Below are 22665 nucleotides of genomic sequence, written 5' to 3'. Positions count from 1 at the left end.
TAGACCAACTGTGTTGGAGACTGGACTCTCACCCTTCCGCTCCTGGCTCTGCTCTGGGGGGGGAGGAGGACCATAATATGCATTCTGGGTCACAGTTTCCCAGGACTAACAGGCCCTCACTAGCTGCTACTGAGGCTGTTGGGAATTCATCCCAAGGTTCCACAAGTGCTCCTAACAGGAATTCGCTGGATGGGGGATCATCCCACACATCCATAATTACTCCAGACGGAGTCACACCGGGGGTATCCACAGTATTTACATATGTCAGATAGTGCTCCAGACAGGGAGACTGACTGGGGGTACTCACACAAATCATAAGCAGCAAGAGAAAAGGAATTCCATCAGGGCTGCTTGCCAAATTCTGCAATTGCTCCCAAAAGGAGGTCTCCAATAAAAGGGGTTGCCATGGAGGTGACTCCTGACTCTGGCACCTGGGGCACGTGCTTGGGGGGCACAGAGTACTGGGGTACTTCTGCTACCCAGCCCTCCCCATCTGCTGGCCTTGGGCTCGAGGGACAGTGTTCCCAAGAGGGGTCCATTGTGGACTCGGGGACTTCCACCCCTCCAAGGTATGCTGGCTTAGACTTAGAGGGTCCAGCCAGCCAGCAGCTGAGCGGGTCAACCGGGTATTTGGGGCAGCAAAGTCCTGGCCTGCCTAGCCTGGTAGGCGAGCAGGTAGGCCAGGCACCCTCACCAGGGTCACCTGGGAATTTAGGGCAGCAACACCCTGGACTGCCTTGCCTGGTAGGTGAGTAGGTGGGTCAGGCAATCTCTCCGGGCTTTAGAAGGTCGCAGAGGGCCAAATGCCCACTCAAACATCTGAGAGACTTTGTGAAATTGCTGTCAAATCATGAGGGACCTGTTCATGAGGCCCCTGAATAAGGGGAGCATCTCGTGGGTAGATTATTTTGTATTTTTTTTATTTTGGATACATTTATTGTATTACTAAGATTGAAGGGGGTTTGCCTGAAGGCAGACTCAAGTATTCCACACTCCTTGCATTTGATTAATGAAATTTGTATGACACTCTTCCCAATGCATGCCGTACATGTGAGTGCACAAAGTATGTTCCATCTAGGGGGGAGGGGTGTTGTGTCCTGAGCCTGCAAAAGCAGGCTCGGGATATTGCATTGGTCCCGGGCATTCCAAAAGCTGCCCGAGACAAGACAGAGCGGCGCCAGCCTTATGCGCATGCGCATGGTGCAAAAACGCTCTGTTTCATTGGTTGACACTGTTCGGGTTTCTGGCCATATAAAAAGGTTTGCGTGCCTTTTGTTTTTGCTTGAGTGTTGTTAGAAGGAGAATAAAGAGTTGTTCAACATCGCCATGTGTCTTCTTCATTCGCACACGAACGAAGTATTCAACAACTACGATCTTGTTATGTCTAACTAATTCCCATACACATTCTTCCTCCCCCCCCCCGTATCATCTAATTCTAACTCTAAGAGTAGCACACAAGTTAAGGGAAATGGCTTCATCTCCATATGTTGTCAAAGCAAGAACATTCGATGTTAGCAGCGTTGACATCTGGCCCCCCTTACAAAAAGGACAGATCTTGTAATGTTTACAAAGCATATCTCTCGGTTTGTTAGGGTGTTTCCTATAGAATCTTTTGATGATTCTGTCGGCTTTCACATTGCTAGCTTTCACCCAAGTGGCTTCAGACAGCGAGTATCCCTTTCATTGTACTACTACAATTTCCCCTTTAAAAATCTAGAGTCTAAGGGGGAAATGTAAATATTAGATTACCGTTACGTGATTGCTGTAAAAAAAAAGGAGGAGTATATATTGTGTATGTATGTGTGTTATGTTTTGCTTTGTTCTGTTTTGTCTTGGTAAAAATAAAAATTTAAAAAAAAAATTTAAAAAAAAATTCTAGAGTCAAGAATACGCTTTACTTCATAGTGAGTCTGACCCACCAGTACAAGGGGCCCAGGTGCCTTCTTAAAGTGGAGCCCCAAAAAGGTTTCAACAAGAGGCAATGGAAGACAGGGTGCACTTTCCCTAAAAGCTAGGGAGTTTTTATTCTACCGTGACCAGATTGATGATTCTTACTATGGGGAAAGGTCCCAAGAATTTTGGTCCTAATTTCTTACTGGGTAATTTGAGGCATAAGTATTTAGTCGACAAATAAACCTTTTCCCCAGTTTTCGTGGTTCTCCAAACTTCTTCCCACCCCCTCACCCATTGGTCAAGTGTCTGGGAAATGGAGGGCATCTGAGGATATTCAGGTATTGGGCTGAACTCTTTTCCTGTGGCTACTCTGAAAGGCGTGTAGCTGGTGCTGCTGTGGACAGAATGCAAAAGGGAGGAGATCGGTCTAGTCGGTTTGTTAGTAGGAGACATAACATCTGAGATATTGCTCCACCATCTTGTTAGCAGTTTCCGCAGCCCATCAGTAGATGGGTGAAAAGCGGATGATAGGCCTTGAGATGAGCCAATTAATTTAAGAAAGCTCCTCCAAAGCTTAGCTGTGAACTGCACCCCTCTGTCTGAAATTATTCACTTAGGGGCACCATGCAGCCGGTAGATATGTTTCAGGAACAATTTAATCAGTCGTTGGGCAGTTGGGAGTCCTTTGCAGGTGATGAAATGAGCCTGCTTCAAAAACAGGTCTATCACAGTCCAGATGACAGTATTTCCTCTACTTTCAGGTAGGTCTACTATAAAGTCCATAGCTATTTCTTCCCATGGTTGAGAAGGGTCTGCCACCGGCTGCAGTAACCCAGGGGGTTTCCCTGGAATTCTTTTCATGGTGGCACATACAGTACAACTCCTGACATAATTTTCCACATCCCATTTTAACCCCGGCCACCAAAACTGCCGGTGGATAAGATGTAGAGTTTTAAATATCCAAAGTGTCCAGCCTATTTTACATCATGGCTGTGCTTGAGAGCGTTGAGATGGAGGGCTTCTGTCTTTGAACCATTGATCGGTGAGGAGCTCTTGTTTTATTTTCTTTGCCCCATGGTCATCAGGGTCACAGGGCCCTGCGATTTGTGAGTTGAGCGGCAGTTTGTGGATTGGAGATAATTGCCTCGTAAACCTCCTCACATTTGCTTTTGTATTGGGGTAGTCTGGATAGAGCAGGGGTTGGCAACCTTAAACACTCAAAGAGCCACTTGGACCCGTTTCCCACAGAAAAGAAAACACTGGGAGCTGCAAAACCCTTTTGACATCTAAAATGAAGATAACACTGCATATATCCTTTTTTACCTTTATTATATATATAATAATTGACACAGCAGAGGACTACAAAAAATAAAAACATGAAAGTGCAAATTGAGCCTGCCACAGGATCAAAGGGGAAACAACAAATCAACATGATCAGTGTGGTAAATATGATAGGTAAACCATCAATGGATGCAATCGCACTACACACTGACAACTGATCCAAATATGACAATGGAAGAGTGATCCTGCGACAACTCTTAACAGCCATGCCTTACATGACAGCTGGGCTTCACAAAATGGAGAAGATTGGCAGGCGGAGCAAACAGGGAGAGCAGCTGCAAATATACAAGATAAACCATCAACTGATGCAATCACACCACATGCTGAAGACACAGCCAAATATGACAATGGAGGGAGAGATCCTGCAACAACTCTTAATGGCCATACTTTTCATGACAGCTGTGCTTCGCAAAACAGAGAAGATTGGCAGGCGGAGCAAGCGGGGAGAGCAGCAATAAATGTAACAGATAAACCATCAACAGATACAACCACACCACATACTGACAACATATCCAGATATAACAATGAAAAGAGAAGTCCTGCAACAACACTTAACAGCCATGCTTTGCATGACAGCTGCACTTCACAAGACAGAGAAGATCAGACGGAGCAAACAGAGACAGCAGCAGAACTGAAGCAGACACCGACCAGTGAAGCCGGATCGAGATTGACACATTCTATCACCGGAGAGAAAGTCTAGATCTGTTGTGCGCCCAACAGCCAGATCATTAACATCTGGAGAGGCATAGAGACAGAGGCCTACAGATGCTGGCTCGTACTTTGAAAACATCAGCAGTTGCTGATGAAAGCTCAGTGTAAAATAAAAGATTTTATCCTGGAGATCAACATTTTTTTTTTATTGAAAATTTTTAAAATTTTTACAAATAGGGAAAAGAAAAAATAAAAAACAAAAAACAACCCTACCCAACCACCCCAATCCTCCCACTCCATCCCCCCCAACCTTCCCAGAGCTGAATATAGGCTTAATTAAAGTTTCTAAAAATCTTAAAAAGAAATTAAAAAAGTATAAACCATAAATATATCTAAATACATTACATAAACTTATAAGATAATTAACAATAATATATATGTAAAAAAGAAAAGCATAAATATTAAAAAAGAAAAATGCTTAAAAAGAAAAAGAATAAAAGAGAAAAGAAAGAAGAAAAGATGTATATATATATATATATATAAAAGAAGTAAAATAAGATAAAATAAAAATAAGAAATATAAGAAAAGAGAAGAAAAAAAATACAATCTATAAAATATTAAGATTTATATATAAGTTATTGAAAAACTAAGTAATATTTTTATATCCAACTTATGTTGTATAAAATCTATCCATTTTTCCCATACCGCAAAAAACTTCTCTTGCGATTGATCCTTTAAAAAAGCCGAAATCTTTGCCATTTCCGCCAAATAAGAAACTTTTTAACAGTCTTTTTTTCCTCATAATTTATATAAATACATATAAATACATCTCTCTCTCTCTCTCTTTCTCTCTCTCTCTCTCTCTCTCTCTCGTGTGGGAGGGGGGCTTTAAGGTTGTGGACTTTCTGGATCTCCCTCTTCTTGCAGGTTCCAATCAACTGCTTTGTATCTCACCGAGGTCCTTTGGCTGTAGCCAAAATAGCTGCGATTACAATACGCAGATAAAGCAGCGTTATACTGGCAATGAAGGCAAGCGGAGGCAGCAGACAGAGAAGGCAGGGCTCACTCCCAATGTCTAGCCTGGGATCTGAGGCAGCTCCTTCAGACTGCCTGCTAGCTAAGCACTCGGAGCTTGCAGCCTGGCAAGTGAGTCTGACTGCACACCACGGCCGAGCTGCTGCCAAAAAGGGCACCCCCATTTCTCCTCTGCTGCTTGCCCTTCCCAGGATGGCCTCACGCGCTCTCTCGCTTGCCTCCTGGAGATGAGGCAGTGGCGTCCCGACTGTGGGAAATGAGGGAGCCCTGCTGGGCAGAGGTGCTGCCAAAGAAGTGGGACCCGGGTGAGGAGGAGTGAAGGAAAGACAAGCGGGATGGGGCCAATGGCAGGGCTGTGCTACCTTGGGGTCGTGGAGGCTTTGGCAGGCTGCCCCCAGGGGGGATCCTGGGGCTGCCCCACGTGGCTCCCCGGCCACATGCAGCTCGAATGGGGCCAGCCCGGGAAAGGGACTTCCTGGATGCGCTTCTCCCAGGGGGTGGGGCACCTGGGCGCAGGGCCAATCAGGAGCTCCACAAGGGGGCAAGTCTGCATAAAGAGAGAGAGAGAGAGAGAAAGAGAGAGAAGGAGGAAGAGAGAGAGAAGGGAAGTGCAAGTGCCTCTCTCTGTCTCTGTCTCTCTCTCTGCAAATGGTGGAGGAGGCTGGGAGCCGCAGGAGAAGGCTCAAGGAGCCGCATGTATCTCTGGAGCTGCGGGTTGCCGACCCGTGGGATAGAGCATCAGCTAGGAAGTTTTTTCCTCCCGGTATGTACTTTAGTTAAAATGGTTAAAGTACTGTGCCCACCGTACCTGCTTTGGGGACAATTTGCGGGGAGTTTTCAGTGCTTCTAGATTTTTGTGATCTGTCCATACTTCAAAAGGCACCTTGCTTCCTTCTAGATCAGTGCTTCTCAACGTTTGTGTGACGGCGACCCCGTCACATAAACGTTCTGCGCATGCGCCGGGCCGTGCGCATGGGGGCGGGGCCTCCACGCATGGTGGCACACGTGCACGGTGGCGCCCCATGCGCAGCGCGCATGCGCTGCACCGCCCCCTTCGCGGCGCGCGTGCATGGCACCGCGAAAAATGGCGGGTCGCCGCCTTTGGCGACCCCCGAAAAATGGGCGATCGACCCCAAATGGGGTCGCGACCCATAGGTTGAGAACCGCTGTTCTAGATAATGTCGCCAGTTTATTAGAGTCCACCTAATTGTGAACGCCTCCTTCTCCCAGATTGCCCACCTCCTTTTGCGTTCAGTAATTTTTTTGGAGGTATAGTCTAATGAAAAGAAGGCCTAGCAATGTCATGATAACAGTGTTCCTGTTGTGGTTCCGGCTAATGAAACATTCCAAAGAACTTCCAGGCATTTATTTTCCTAAAAGTCTTTTATTGTTACAAAATGTCGGCACAGGCACAACAGAGGGATGCTAGGATCTAAGTTCTCTTCCTCTGAGCAGTTAAATTATCAGCATGTTCCCTCCCTAAATTAGCCGTCATATCTCACATTATCCAATTAGTGTGAAGGTCAAATGTTTTCTTCCTCTTTCTTTCCCGGCTTTACCCCCAACGCCCCTTCTGCTCTTTATTAACCCCATATTTACCAGACAATTCTGCATATTGTCAAAAGCAAGAATGTACAATATTTGCAGCGTTGACAGTTCCAATATATGAAGGCTTGCCACAAAGAATCTGGGGTCAACCTATTCTCCAAAGCGCCAGAAGACACAAGAACCAATGGATGGAAACTAATAAAGGAGAGACACAACCTAGAACTAAGGAGAAATTTCCTGACAGTGAGAACAATTAACCAGTGGAACAAGTTGCCTTCAGAAATTGTGGTTGTTCCATCACTGCAGGCTTTTAAGAAGAGACTGGACAGCCACTTGTCTGGAATGGTACGGCAAGGGTCTTCAAACCTGGCTCTTTTATCACTTGTGGACTTCAACTCCCAAAATTCCTCAGCCAGGCATGCTGGTATAGGGTCTCCTGCTTGAGCAGGTAGTTGGGCTAAAAGACCTCCAAGGTCCCTTCCTACTCTGTTATTCTGTTTAAAAAAGGGGTGGCAATTTTGAATACATAGTTGTGGCTGCCATCTTGAAATAATAATAATAATAATAATAATAATAATAATAATAATAATGAGGAGGAGGAGGAGGAGGAGGAGGAAGGGACTTCTTTTGACACCTCCCTCCCCCTATCCAGCCAATACCCCTGGAGCTTCATATCGGCAAAGAGAATTCAGCCCTCCCCAATTGTGATAATTCCCAACTCCAGTGACAACTAAGGCATTTGTTTGTGCAATTCTAGTAATGCCTTTCCATCAGACAGGCTGTTGATGTGTGGATCAAAATTAACCAGACACCAGCAAGAGGTGACACCGACTTTGCTCCTGGTCTTTCTAGCTTCCTTTTGCCTGCTTTGCTATTCTGCTCGGGTGCTCTAAATAACTACCCTGCAATTTGCTGAAAGAATAAAAGTGAGTAAAATGCAGTATGACAAAAATACCCAGAAGTGGGAAATTAAAAACACAGGTGGTTCCTCTTACTTATGGTTGCTTGGGAGAAAGGGGAACAAGAGAGGTTGGATGGGAGACATGTCCCTTTTTGGTATTCTGATTGTAACTCAAAATTTCAAGTCGGCTTGAAAGTCTTGGCCGATATGGATATTAAGATGCAGAAGATGAGGGTAGGTCTTGTTTTTCCCAGAAGACAGTGTGGAATGGGGGTCTCCTCTGCCATTGGCCAAAGAAGTGTGGCTCATTGGAAACTGCACATCTCAGTTTCCAAGAAAGATAAGCTGGCAGCTGGGGGAGAATATGTTCCTGATATGCTGGACCTCAATTCCCATGTTTTCCCATATATACACAGCCTGCAGACTGGCTAAGAGAGATGTGTTGTAATCTAGCCTGGAATGCATCAGATATAGGAAAGAATATGGTGACATCATTACAAATGTCAGCAGTTCAAGAGGCCCTTCCCTTTTAACTTTCCATTGTTTGGGGATGTATTTTAGGTAGAAGGTTTTTCAACCAGTTCTTGTAACTAAGGTTCTAAAAGCAATTGGAGTATATATGTTTTTCTGTTGCTTTTTGCCTTATCCATATGGATGGACAAATATATTCAAATGGACAATCAGAGCTCTTCCTTAAGGAGGTATAAACTGGAAGGTATAAACTAAATTCATTATAAACTGGAAGGTATAAACTGAATGAATATATTCATAAAGAGGAAAGGAGGGCTAGAACCAGTTTGGTCTAGCACAGGGGTCTTCAAACATGGCCCTTTTATGACTTGTGAACTTGTGGACAACGTGCCTGACTGAGGAATTCTGGGAGTTGAAGTCCACAAGTCATAAAAGGACTAAGTTTGAAGACCGCTGGTCTAGTAGCATGGGTTAGAAAGCCAGAGGTCATGAGTTCAATTCCACAGGATTTCAAAACAGAAAAAATATCCAAGAATCACAGATCATAGAATCATAGTTGGAGGTCTTCTTGGAGGTCTTCTTGTCCAACCCTCTGCCTAAGGCAGGAGACCTTAGTGCATCCAGACAAATGGCTGTCCAATCCTTTCTTGAAGACCTTCAGTGACAGAGCACCCATAATTCTGAGAGGCAAACTGTTCAATTGATTAATTGTTCTTAATTGTCAGGAAATTCCTCCTTAGTTCCAGATTAAATCTCTCTTTAAAGAGTTTCCACCCATTGCTTCTTGCCCTGCCCTCAGGTGTTTTGGAGAATAAGTTGATCCCCCTCTTCTCTGTGACAGCCCCTCAAGTACTGGAAAGCAGGTCACCCTAATCAGGTTATCCTTTCCTTTGTTAGGTTAAACATACTTAGTTCCCTTAACTGTTTAGCATATGGTTTAGCCTCCAGACCCCTTATTGCAGGAGTCTTCAAAACTTGGCCCTTTTATGACTTGTGGATTTCAACTCCCAGAATTCCTCAGCCAGGCACGCTGGCTGAGAAATTCTGGGAGTTGAAGTCCACAAGTCATAAAAGGGCCAAGTTTGAAGACCCCTGCCTTATTGTCTTTGTAGCTCTTATCTGTGCTTTTTCTAAGGTTTCAGCCTCTTTTTTGTATCCTTGTGACCAGAACTGCAATGTGAATCCATCCCAAAATGACAACAATAGATTAGGCTTCCCATATTTCTAATGAATTTACATATTGATCCAGTAATAGTAGACTTTAAAATAAAACTTGGAAACTGGAGTATCTGAAAAAAAAGATTATGCCTCCTGTACATTGCAATTTAAATACTATCAACATTAGCTGGTTTATTTAGCTGAAATTAGGGAGAAATTGTTTTCTCAGGGCAAAGCCAGAATAGACAGAATGGTAAAATTGGCTGAAGGTTGTTATCTTCCCTCTGACTTGCAAAGGGAATATATAAGCAATAACAAATACCCCCTTATTTTCCATGCTGCAGCTGTTATTCCTTTCAGATTTCTGTAATCCTTTCCAGATAGTGATTATATCCACTGCTGTTATGCCCAGTTGTTGAAACCTAGTTTAATGAATAAACCTCAATTTGTTGGGTTCACATAACATTGAAGTCAAAGCTTAGTGAGCTACGATAGGAGTAGAATCAACAAAATAAACAAATCACAATTGAAAGAAATTACAGAGTCTAGGATTCATACAGTGTACTGAACCATATAAAATAGATTGTGGTTTTAGTTTGAAGGTTACTGTATCCAAGGGTCTTCAAACTTGGCCCTTTTATGATTTGTAGACTTCAACTCCCAGAATTCCTTAGCCAGGCACGCTGGCTGAGGAATTCTGGGAGTCGAAGTCCACAAGTCATAAAAGGGCCACGTTTGAAGACCCCTGGTATATAGTAACTCATTGTTGCATCTCTTCATACATCCGTGCCCTCTTGCCTTTGTGGCCTTCTACAAAGCTTTCTTCCATGGAGATTTTGCTTGGTTTTATAAGTCCAAATATTTCCATTATCCTAACTATAATGTCCAAAATTCTCAGGATTCACCAAGACCTGCTTCGCCAGTCTGATTTTTGCAATCTCAGTTTTACATCACAATAGACAAAACACTTTTGCAAATTCTGAAATTACGATTTTATATCCTGGGTGGAAGTCCAATAAGGCCTACTCATAGGTAGAAACATGCAGAGGGTTGCAGATAAAGGTGCCGAGAAAAGAGTTCCTATTAACAGCACACCATTCTGAGGATTGATTCTCCTTTCCTTTCAGAGGATGCTTTGGAGTTGGGGGGAGCTGATTTTTCCAAATGTTTTTTTTTTTTAAAATACTTAGGAACAATATATTTGCAGGGTTAGGAGAGGCTAGTATAGAGATAACTATACTCTATACTGGTTGGATATATTTAAAGGGCTTTGGTAAGAAGGAAAACTCTTAGTCTGATGGATTCATAGCTAAACACTTGTCTAGATGTAATCTATAGGAAATAGGCAACTTGTCCATTAGGGGATATTGGCAAAAATGTCCAGAGAGAGAGCTACCTGATGTAGTAAAAACAATTTAGAATGGAATTAGTTAAAATAGGATAAAATAGAAATAAAATACAATTTAAAATGGAATTGGGAGAAAATACATTAGAATCAAATGCAGCAATTTAAGATGTAGATAGATAAAATACGATAAAGTTATATTTCACTATCACCCCTACAATCTACCCCAATCAGTCTCACATATGCCGATATCAGCCAAACCATTTTGCTCAGGTACTGTGCTGAGTTAAATGTAATTTTCAGCCACTTGATGCCATGGCAAAAACAATAATCAGATGCCATTCTAAAGGATCAGAACAAATGTGAGTAGTAGTCATAAGATGTAGAATAATGTCCACCATCCAATACATCACAGGCTAGGCTGCATCCCTGCAGTGAATTTTTGCCAGTATCTCCCATATATTAAACAGGAAGGGATGAAATTATATCATCAGATAGTTTGAATCTCTAGCAAAACGTTTAGCTTCCTGAATGGCTTTGATGGGATTATCTATTCAGTCTGTTCCAGCTAGCAAACAAAGCTGGAACAAGCCCAATGTTAAATAGGCAGAAATCCCATATAAATGCTTTTACTGAGCTTCCAACCACATTCAAGTATTTTTTTTTTCTCCCTCTGGAATTCAATAAGGGGCAAGGCTAAACCACCCACTTCTTCCTATGCACAACGGAGTCATTGTATGTTGAATCTTGAGGGGACTGATAATGTAGCACATAGTCTAATGAATAAGCCGACAGGAAAGGTCAGAGCCTTTTGTGTTCAACATGGTTGGTTATATTCACATGATTTCTGTCAGTTTATGATAACTTCAAATGCTTATCAGAGATTGCTTGAAAGCCTCTAAGTTCAATGGAGTAAACAGCCCACTTTACCTCTCTCCAAATGTCAAGGAAAACAGATGATGATTCAATGATGAGTTTTGATTATTTGTGCTCTCAAGTCAATGCTGACCCTTGGCAACTGCCTGGACAAGTCCTTGCAGTTTTCTTGGAAACATTTCAGAAGTAGTTTGCCATTGTCTCCTTCCTAGGGCTGAGAGAAAGAGACTGGCCGAAGGTCACCCAGCTGGCTTTGTACCTAAGGCAGGACTAAAAATCACAATCTCCTGGTTTCTACTTTGATGCCTTAATCACTGCGCCTAACTGGCCCTAGTTCACTGATACCAACCCAGATTTAAAAAGTCCCAGGCTGACCTGAGTTACGCAGCAGTGACCTCTGCTGTCCAAATATGGAAAAAAGGAAGCAAAATGATGGTGTGTTCTTTCCCTTAATGGAGCAAATTCGTCTAAATCAGGCTTCTCCAAACTTGGCCCTTTTATGACTTGTGGACTTCAACTCCCAGAATTCTTCAGCTAGCGTGCCCTGGCCTAAATTATGAGATGTGGTATAGGCTCTGCTCTATCATTAAAGTCCATATGAAATTTAAAAAATGATTATAATACTGCATAAAGAAATAGCTGATGAGCCTAAATCTGAGGAACAGTTGTTCATCTTGGTCAGCCAAAAATTAGTTATATGGGTGAATGATTGAGACTAATTTTCCTCAGTTTAGCGTATTTCAGATACAGCTGGCTTCAACTTCTACGGATTCATTTGAGCAAGGAATGATGAAATCTAAAGAAAGTTCATGGATGGAGAAGACTCATACAGTCTCATCCAAAAACACTTAAAGATCATTGATACATCCCCTGGCATTTCACTGTGATTCCGCTGCATCTCCGATTATATAAATCATATAAATAAGTGTATATATAGAGAGATTGGCCTAGTCTAGTGGTTCAAGTACCTGAATAGAAACTAGGAGACCATGAGTTCTAATCCCAGTTCAGGCATGACAAACTGGTTGGGTGATTTTGGGCCAGTCACTCCCTCTCAACACATGATGTCAGGCTTGGGTGACAAATTGTTGGTCAACTAGGGGGACTTCCGGTGGTCAGCGTCGATGATGGCGGCTACATTGTAGCCGTCCTCCTGGGACGGCGTTAGAACCGCGGAGCACAGCGGATACCAGCTGTACCGCGGCTCGAAATCCCCCTCCCGGGCGAAGGGAGGGGGTAGAGAAGTACACGAATAGAGATAGAGCCTCTTAAACCCCCCAGGACTTTTCTTTTTGGGGGGGTGAAAAGAGAGCTCCCTCAAATTAGAGGAGAAATGAAGAACCTTTTAGAGCAGAATAACACTATTTTGAGGCAAGATATAGTTATGGCTCTATCAGGATTGGCCTCTGTGGTTGAGAAGCTTGATTCTAGAGTGGAAGAGGTCGCAGACAAAGTTGATATCCTGGAAGATAAATTTGAAGGTATGGAAAAAAAGATGGAAATCTCACAAGATGATATTGCTATGTCTCAGTACAGGAAAATGGAATATGCCCTAAGAATCAGGGGTTTGAAAGAGGATATGAATCAAGATTTGATGGAGATTGTGGTTAATGACCTTGCCGTCGTTTTGAATAGGGAGAAAGATGGATTATGTAGAGAAGTGGAAAAAATTTACAGAGTTAACTCCTGGGTCGCAAAACAGAAGAACTTACCAAGAGATGTGGTGATTTATTTTGCAAAGAGATCTCTGCGCAATGAAATCATACAAGCTTTTTATAATAAGAGGTTCCAGATTGCTGCTCAAGATGTTATCATTTTAAAGGAGATCCCATCTAAAATTTTAAGAAATAGAAAAGACTTTGCTTTTTTAGCTAATGAACTTAAAACAAGAATGATGCCATTCAGATGGGAGATTCCAATGGGTATTGTTTTGAGCCATGCAGGGACGCGTTATAGACTTAATACAGTCACTAAAGCAAAGGAGTTTTATACTTCGGTCCTGGGAGCAGGCTCATCGTCATCCATGATGCAGAAAGTTCTGGATGCTAAAGAGGCGGAACAGCAGTCTGAAGGATTAGGTGTGATGGTTGCTGGAAAGTTACAGACGGAATGGTTGCGACAAACAGAGATCAAAGAGCAAAGAATAACCCGTGCAGCACATAGACGCAAGGAAAAGGAACAACAAAAGAAAGAAGTTAAAGAATCTCTCCAAGAAAGTGCTTTGTTGCCGGTGGGAGGAGCAAGACCCAAGAGTTCTGCAACACATTCTTCAATGGCAGACCTTCAGGCAGTCTTCTCCAGGCTTCTGGTTAAGGGAGATGGTAAAGCTCCTGACTTGGAATGCTAACGGCCTCAATTCCCCACAAAAGAGAAAGAAAATCTTTCACTACTTAAAGCAACATAATAATGATATTATTTGTTTGCAGGAAACACATATTTTACTTAAAGATCAAAAATATTTAGTCAATTCTTGTTTGGGATCTCATTTTGTATCTTCTGCTCCTGGGAAAAAAGGGGGTGTAGTCATTTATGTTAAGCAAAACTTATCAGCCTGCTTGGTAGAATCTGATCCTCAAGGGAGATATGTTATGATTGAAGTTGGTTTATATGGTAAGAAAATACTTATAGTGGGACTGTATGCACCAAACCAACAACAGGAACAATTTTATAGATTGTTGCATCAGAAATTAACTTTGTTGGATTATAGATCTGTGATATTAATGGGAGACTGGAATGGTATGTTAGATATACAAAGAGATAAAAAAGGATCTTCCACTTTTTTTAAACAGGCTAAACTACCCAAAGCTTTTTTTGACTTGAAAGAGGACTGGGAGCTGCGAGACTACTGGCGTGAACGTAACCAGGAGGAGAGAGACTTTACTTTCTTTTCAGATAGACATCAATCCTTTTCAAGAATTGACTTTTTTTTTATTACAACTGATTTATATTTTAGGGTAAAGAATGTAAAAAATTTTCTAGGACGTTGACGGATCATAGTCCAGTTTGGATGGAGTTGGTTGATGAAAAAGAGGAGAGGAGATCGTGGAGGGTGAATGAGAATTTATTTAGACAAGAAAAGAATATTCAAAAATTAAAGGAACATCTAAAGGACTATTTTGTTTTAAATATGCATAAAGGAACTTCAATGTCAATGGTATGGGATGCAGGTAAAGCCTTCATGCGTGGGATTTTGATACAAATGAATAGTGCTCAGAGACAAAAGCAGATTCAGAAACGTAAGGATTTGGAAGACGAGATTAAACTAAAAGAAAAATCTCTGATTCTAAATCCCACAGATGAAAAGGTTAAAGAATCTATAAAATTGCTCAAAACACAATTTAATATGTTGATGGCTGATCAAACCGCAACTAATTTATTGTATATGAAACAAAATACATTTTGTAATGCCAACAAACCAGGGAGATGGTTGGCTTACCAATTGAGAAAGAAACAGAGACAGAGAATTATAGACAAAATAAATTATAATGGTAAATTGGTGTATCAGAAGGAGTTGATTAAGAAATCTTTTTTAGATTATTATCAAAAACTATATAAGAGTACTAACGTACAAACTTTAGATGTAAATAATTATTTAAGTGAAGCCAACTTCCCCAAATTAACAGAAGATCAGAAACAAGAAATTAATGGTTTAATTACTAGTGAGGAAATTGTGACAGTGATTAAGGAATTAAAATTAGGTAAAGCACCGGGTACGGATGGCCTGACATCTATTTATTATAAAACTTTGCTAGAAGAGATGATTCAACCTTTATGTGAGCTTTTTAATAATATATTACAGGGTTTAGAGACTCCTCCGTCATGGGGCAGAGCCTTTATATCTTTAATTCCAAAAGAAGATCAAGATCTTACTTTACCAAAGAATTATAGACCTATATCTCTTTTAAATGTAGATTATAAGATTTTTGCAAAAATCTTAGCCAATAGGCTCATGAGGGTTTTGCACCAGCTTATACATAAGGACCAAACGGGTCTTATAACTGGTAGGTATATGAAGAATAACGTTAGACAAATTATTAACTTACTAGAATATTTAGATAAGAATAACCAAGTTTCTGCAGGACTGATATTTTTAGATGCTGAAAAAGCTTTTGACCAATTGAATTGGCAGTTTATGTTAAGATTAATTGAGGATATGAATTTTGGAGAAAAAATCTTACAAGCTCTTGGTGCTATATATCAAAAACAAACGGCACAACTTATAGTCAACGGGGGTTTGTCAGAGGTTTTCACAATAGAAAAAGGGACAAGACAGGGATGTCCATTGTCACCATTACTGTTTGTTTTAACTTTGGAAATTTTGCTGATTAAAATTCGAGAATCTCAGGAAATAAAAGGAATAGAAGTTAATAAAAAAGAATATAAACTAAGGGCTTTTGCAGATGACTTGGTGGTTACCTTGTCTCAACCTACCTATTCTGTAGTAGAGTTGTTACAATTGATTTACCAATATGGACGGGTTTCGGGATTTAAAATTAATAATAATAAGACTAAAATATTACCCAAAAATATGACTAATTTGGATAAGCAGACTCTGGTTAACTTGACAGACTTTGAAGTTGTTGATAAGATAAAATATTTGGGGGTCACTTTATCTGTTTCTAATGTAAAATTGTATAAAAATAATTATGAAAGGTTGTGGGTCAGCGTACAAAGAGATTTGAAAAATTGGGAGAAGTTGCATTTATCCCTTATGGGAAGAATTGTGGTGATTAAAATGAATGTCCTGCCAAAGTTTCTCTTTTTATTTCAAATGATACCTATCTTAAAGAATGAGGTTAACTTAAATGAATGGCAGAAAGGTATCAATAAATTTATTTGGGCAGGGAAAAAACCAAGAGTAAAGCTTAAAATTATGCAAGATATTCGTGAGAGAGGTGGACTCAAGGTACCGAATTTGAAATTGTATTATGATGCTGTGGCTTTAACATTACTTAGTGACTGGGTTAATTTAACAAATGTAGAAATACTCCACTTGGAGGGTTGGGATTTACTTTTTGGATGGCATGCCTATTTAATTTTTAATAAAAAAGTTGACCGGGTTTTTAAATCTCATATTATAAGGATTTCTTTACTTCGGGTTTGGAGGAAATATTATAAAAGTGATTTTAAAATACTATTATGGGCTATACCTTGGCATGCGATAGAGGGGATAAGGAGAGGAGTTAAGATGGATAGTGTTTCTTATGCACAATTACTCAGATGGGATGGTAAAAACTGGCAGTTAAAATCTTTGGAAGATTTAGCACATGAAAATATTACATATTCATGGTTTCAGTATAGACAAATAGTGGATAGATGGAAGATAGATCGTAATATGGGTTTGCTTAGAGAAGATGAAAATCTTTTTAAACAAGTAAAAGACCAAAGGCGAACTCATATTAAGAGAATCTATGGGGTGCTAGTAGAACTGGATTCAGAACCAGAACTAATTAAAGAATGTATGATTAAATGGGCACAAAATTTTGGTGAACCGGTTCTACTAGATACCTGGGAAACCATCTGGGTGAGGAATGTTAAATTTACACAAGCCCAGAACTTAAGGGAGAATTTTTACAAAATGTTTTATAGATGGCACCTTGATCCACAAAAAATGTCTCGTATGTATCCTAACTTACAGCCTAAATGTTGGAGATGTGGTTGTTTGGATGTTACTTATTATCATATTTGGTGATCGTGTAAAAATATAAAAGCTTTTTGGATCAAGATATGGTGGAATATTCAAAGAATTTTTAGAAGGAGGGTAAAATTTACCCCACAATTGTTTTTGTTGGGTATCATTACTGATTGTGATGCTAAGGAGGTTATATTGATGTTAAATTTAATCACAGCCACAAGGTTGTTAGTAGGGCAATACTGGAAGAAGGAATCTTTGCCTACCTTGCAAGAATGGTTTTTTAAAGTTTCTTATTTGGCGGAAATGGCAAAGATTTCGGCTTTTTTAAAGGATCAATCGCAAGAGAAGTTTTTTGCGGTATGGGAAAAATGGATAGATTTTATACAACATAAGTTGGATATAAAAAAATATTACTTAGTTTTTCAATAACCTATATATAAATCTTAATATTTTATAGATTGTATTTTTTTTCCTCCTCTTTCCTTATATTTCTTATTTTTATTTTATCTTATTTTACTTCTTTTTTTTAATATATATACATCTTTTCTTCTTTCTTTTCTTTTATTCTTTTTCTTTTTAAGCATTTTTATTTTTTAATATTTATGCTTTTTTTTACATATATATTATTGTTAATTATCTTATAAGCTTATGTAATGTATTTAGATATATTTATGGTTTATACTTTTTTAATCTCTTTTTAAGATTTTTAGAAATTTTAATTAAGCCTATATTCAGCTCTGGGAAGGTTGGGGGGATGGAGTGGGAGGGTTGGGGTGGTTGGGTAGGGTTGTTTTTTGTTTTTTATCTTTTCTTTTCCCTATTTGTAAAAATTTTAAAAATTTTCAATTAAAAAAAAAATTGTTGGTCAACTGCTGTCAACACTTTTGGATCAACACTCGGTTGATTTCCCATGACCACCACAAAAAAAGGGACCCTGTACTTGTGGGAAAACACTAGGAAGAAAAAGTATATTTACAGTATATGCATTTTAATATATACCTTTCTTGCATGCAATACAATTCCATCTATTGAATCTCTGTCCACTGTATAACCTAGTACAGACATGTCAAATACAAGGCCCAGGGGCCGGATGCAGCCCGCAAAGTAGTTTCATGTGGCCTGCGAAGCCATCCTGGAAACAGTGAGGGAATGGCCCCCACTGCCTTGGCCCAGGCCGGGCGGGAGCCAATGTACAATTTTGTGGTGGCCATTTATGCTGAAACGCATTCAGTCTTAGCTCCACAAGGCCATCTGGAAACAGCGAGGAACCAGCCCCTGCCGCGTCAGTCCTACCCCCTGGGTGCATGCTGGGGAGGTGTCACCCTTTATGAGGAATGAAGAAATGGACCATGCCTTGGCACTTGCCCCGGTCTCACCCCCTTCTGCCAGAGACCCTCAGATCTGTCTCACTCCTGCCCAGGCCCCACAGGCACCCTTGACGCGAATGATGTAGAGCTGGCCATGCCCACCCAGTAGGTCACACCCACTCCATCCATGCCCACCCATTAGGCTGCACCCACCCTGGCCCTCAATGAAATTGAATTTGATACCCCTGACCTAGTAGGATATTTAAAAGGATAACAAATGCAAATAAGAAATAATCCAAATACTAGATCTTTATGTTTTAAATGCCAAATAAATAGATAAATAGCATTTCCCTCCAGCAAAATTCAGATACAAAGAAGATTTATTTTGTTTGTGTGTGGGGGGAGGGCTCCTAAAAATAGTTTTTAATTTCCAGGGGAGAAAAAGGCTGGGTAGCACCTAAGATTTTTTTGTTTTTTAAGACTAATTCTTCAGATGCCACTGCAAATTGTGTGCTATAACAGAATGTGTGATGAAATAAAGATGAGAAAAAGGATTTTCTGTCTTTTAGGCCACTGACTGATTTATAATACAGCAAAGCAAATAAATCAAATTAATTTTTCCTTTAGAAAGAAACTGAGAGGGGCCAACTCTAGATGAATCAAAACATTTACCAAGGACATACAATATTCCTCTTTTGAAAATACAGGTCAAACTATCTGCAATACCAGCCAGAAGTGAAGAACGGTATTTGAGAAACCACATTCAATCTCCATCTTTTTGCCAAAAGTCTTGGCTTTTGATCTGGATTCTGAAGCCAACCATAGATTTCTTCCCGGTGATGATACTTCCTATACTTATTAACTGAACCCATGGATATGGAAGGGATGGATGTGGTTCTTCTTTTAATTAGATTGGTGTTTCTCAACCGTGACAACTTGAAGATATGTTGACTTCAATTCCCAGAATTCCCCAGCCAGCTTGGGGAATCTTCAAGTTGCCAAGGTTGAGAAATTTAAATAATTTTACAGTATGTACTTTTCCATCAGGTTCAGGTCAAGCATGAACCTTGTGGAATCCAAAGATGCTTTTCCAAAAGGCAACTGGACTCTCTTGGTTTTTTCTTTTAAAGCATTCAGAGACAACCGTGATCTGGATGATTGAGAAGCTCCATAGAGATTGAGCCTTGCTGAAGCTCATTTGAGACTTTGAAAAAAATCAGCACAGCTACTGATTCCTATGGTCAACCTAGTGTCCCAGCCAAGACCCACAAATGGATTACACATCTTTCTCTTTCCCTGATCAATCCTTTGAATCACTATTTTGAAAAGAAAAAGAATGGAGGTTTAGAGGATTCAAACAGGATAAAGACTAAATCAGTATTATTAAATCTTTTTACTGAAACTAAAGAACACTTGCCCTTTCACTTGCTGTGGAACCAAACAGATTTCCACCTCCACATTCATGGCATATATTAGTGAGGTCTGTGCTGTGTAGGTGTTTTCAAGGTGTTTTATGTGTAAGCAAGCGCAAATCACCTTATGTATGATTGCTAGTTCTAATTTGTATAAAATAGAAGGTGGGGGAAGTGCTCAGAAAAAGTAAAAGCTGGACAGTGTTAAAAGAAAGAACATGACAAGCGCTGTTAGAAACAAGAGTACAATTTTTCTTAGGTTCCAGCTGTTAGTCATAATTCTCCTAGATTCAGGTTGTTATGGACCTGCCATCGGAACATTGTCCATGTAGTGGTAATAATCACCCGTAGTTTTCATTCTTTCCACAATATAAAATAAATGAATAGTAAACCTCTTCTACCACTGTTGCACTATTTTATATATATAAGAGGAAAACACATTTTGTGTAAGGACCCACCCCACTTTGCATCTTAAGAAGACAGAACTCTTGGAATAATTCTTCCAACAGGAATCCTTTATTAAGAGAAAATGGTTGCAGGCATGCTAGACAGGACTTGGGGTCCAAGCTCTCCCATTCAAGGTTTTAAGGGGTTCCCCAGTAGTCCCACCCAATCAACCCCCCTTCCAGTGATAGTTTCAAGTATCACAATTCCACTCCCTTTCTTCTTTCTTCCGTCTGGATGGAGACTTCAGATAACTACATGAAAGGCAATTACTCTCCTTTGGTATGCTAACACTTCGAGGTTACAATAAACACACATTCAGCATTTAGCTCTTTGAAGTGTAAAGAAGGAAGTGAGGGCCATAAAGCCCCTTTGTTCTCCCCCTTCTCTCCCTCTATGGCAGAATCCAGAGAAGGCAGAATTGGGAGTTTCTATATTTGAAATTTAAAGATGAAATATAATTGGATTCTGACATTTTGATATGATTGAAGAGGCTATGGTTGACTTGAATAATTGTCATTGGAGAAAGCCAGGATAAGTCGGGAGGTCTGTAGGAGACAAGATTAACCTCTGTCTCCTCTAAATGGAAAAGACCATCCTGATCGTCTATTATGTTTTGGAAGGCACGGGCAGTCTGGGAAGAATAGCCTGAAAACTCTCCAGGTGGGACCTTAGGAGACTAGTATGCTCCCCTCCCTTTTCTGTAAGCTGATAATCAGCTTCTTCCATCTCCTATAGATGCCATGGAAAGAACAACTCAAAAGAATGCTTGGGAATCAAATAAACTGTGACCGAATAATCTCACTGAGGATGATTTGTAAATCAAAGGAGGAACCCACTTTGAAGGGAGGAGTCAAATCAAGGGCTCTGAAAGATTTGATGGTCTATGAAGGTGTTTAGGAGACTCCCCAGTTTTTCTGTGCCTTCTGGAATGGCTCCTAGCCATAAACGTGATTGTGGTTTCACTTCCATACATACAGAGTATAGGGCGAAGGGGCTTGAATAATGCAATGGAGTCCCTGACATTGATGTAATTATCTAGCCCAGGAGTGGGGAACCTTGGTTCTTTTATGATTTGTGGACTTCAACTCCCAGAATTCCTGTGTCAGCTGGCTCAGGAATTCTGTGAGTTGGTCCACAAGTCATAAAAGAGCCAAGGTTCCCCTGATCTAGCCAATGAGTTTTATCAGCTCATTACAGGTAGTCCTCAATTTATGACCACAGTAGAGCCCAGAATTTTGGTAGTAAATTGCAGTCATCATGTGATCAGGTTTGATTTTGCAACCATTTTACGATGGTGGATAAGTGAGTCATTACAATTGTTAAGTCATTCACATGGCTGTAAGTCTGAATCCAGCTTATCCAATGGGCATTTTTGCCATGTTTTGCTGGCAAATAGAAAAAAATAAATTGCAAAATGCAATCACTTAACTGCAGGATACTGCAACAGGTCATCAATGTGAGCCAGTTGCCAAGCACCCAAAATGTGATCATGTGATCACAGAAGTGGTGCAGCAGTCGTAACTTTGAGGACATGTCATAAATAATTTTCTTTGAGTCCATCAAAACTTCAAACAGTCATCAAGTGACCAGTCATAAGTCAAGTACTACCTGTAAACAGTGGCCTTTGGGATGTAAACTCCTTTAGGATGGAAATTCCTTAGTGTTTTTTTTCCTGCTTCCCAAATGCTTGCTAATTCTCTATTACAGTATTTCTCAATCTTGACAATTTTAAGGCATGTGGACTTCATCTCCTAGAATTCCACAGCCAGCATTGCTGGCTGTGGAATTCTGGGAGTTGAAGTCCACATGCCTTAAAATTGTCAAAGTTGAGAAACACTGCTCTATTAGGATTGCACTTTTTTTCCTGTTGATGGGCAATATATTTGTGTATTTATTGCTTAATCTTTGTTGATCTGCCCTTGTGGATGAACTTACTTTCTCCCAAATCTAAATACTCAGAGTTAAAAAAGCAACAAGGCTACATGATGCAAAAAACTAAGGAGAAATTTTCTGACAGTTAGAACAATTAATCAGTGGAACAACCTGCCTCCAGAAGCCCTGAATGCTCCAACACTGGAAGTTTTTAAGAAGAGACTGAACAGCCATTTGTCTGAAATGGTATAGGGTTTCTTGCTTGAGCAGGGGTTTGGACTAGATGACCCCCAAGTTCCTTCCAACTTTTTTTATTTTATTATTATTATTATTATTATTATTATTATTATTATTATTATTAGCTTTTATTCATTAAACATGATCCTCAGTCAACTGAACATTCAAATTGGCTGGCGCTGATAGTTGACACGGGTTGATACCAGCATCCTAGGTGTCAATCAAGTACCGCCTTAAAATATAAGATGTTCCAAGTAGTGCAGTTTTTGTAACATTGTAATTGTAATAAAGTTGGAAGGGATCTTAGAAGTCATCTAGTCCAACCCCCTGCTCAGGCAGGAAACCCTATACCAGGGGTGTCAAACTCAATTTCATTGAGGGCCACATCACTATTGCGGTTGCCCTCAGGGAGCCGGGTGGGTGTGGCCAGGGTGGGTGCGGCCTACTGGGTGGGCGTGGATGGAGTGGGTGTGGCTACTGGGTGGGCATGGCCAGCTCTGCATCATTCACATCAAGGGTGCCTGTGGGGGATTGGG

At 40.5% G+C, this 22665-nt stretch overlaps 1 protein-coding gene across 1 annotated transcript in view; it reads left to right on the top strand.

Annotated features, from left to right (window-relative positions):
- The first annotated feature begins 7376 nt into the window (after window positions 1–7376).
- Window positions 7377–22665, top strand: part of AIFM2 (apoptosis inducing factor mitochondria associated 2) — a 32992-nt gene continuing 17703 nt past the window's right edge. The window contains exon 1 of the mRNA XM_039320497.1: window positions 7377–7394. The gene's annotated coding sequence lies outside the window, so the exon portion shown is untranslated. The remainder of the gene's footprint in view (window positions 7395–22665) is intronic.

This window comes from Crotalus tigris, unplaced genomic scaffold (genome assembly GCF_016545835.1).
Source record: "Crotalus tigris isolate CLP2741 ecotype Arizona unplaced genomic scaffold, ASM1654583v1 scf7180000023654.2194447, whole genome shotgun sequence".
Classification (NCBI taxonomy): domain Eukaryota; kingdom Metazoa; phylum Chordata; class Lepidosauria; order Squamata; family Viperidae; genus Crotalus; species Crotalus tigris.
The sequence above is the reverse complement of the archived record's forward strand: the minus strand, read 5'-3'. Positions and strand labels throughout refer to the sequence as shown.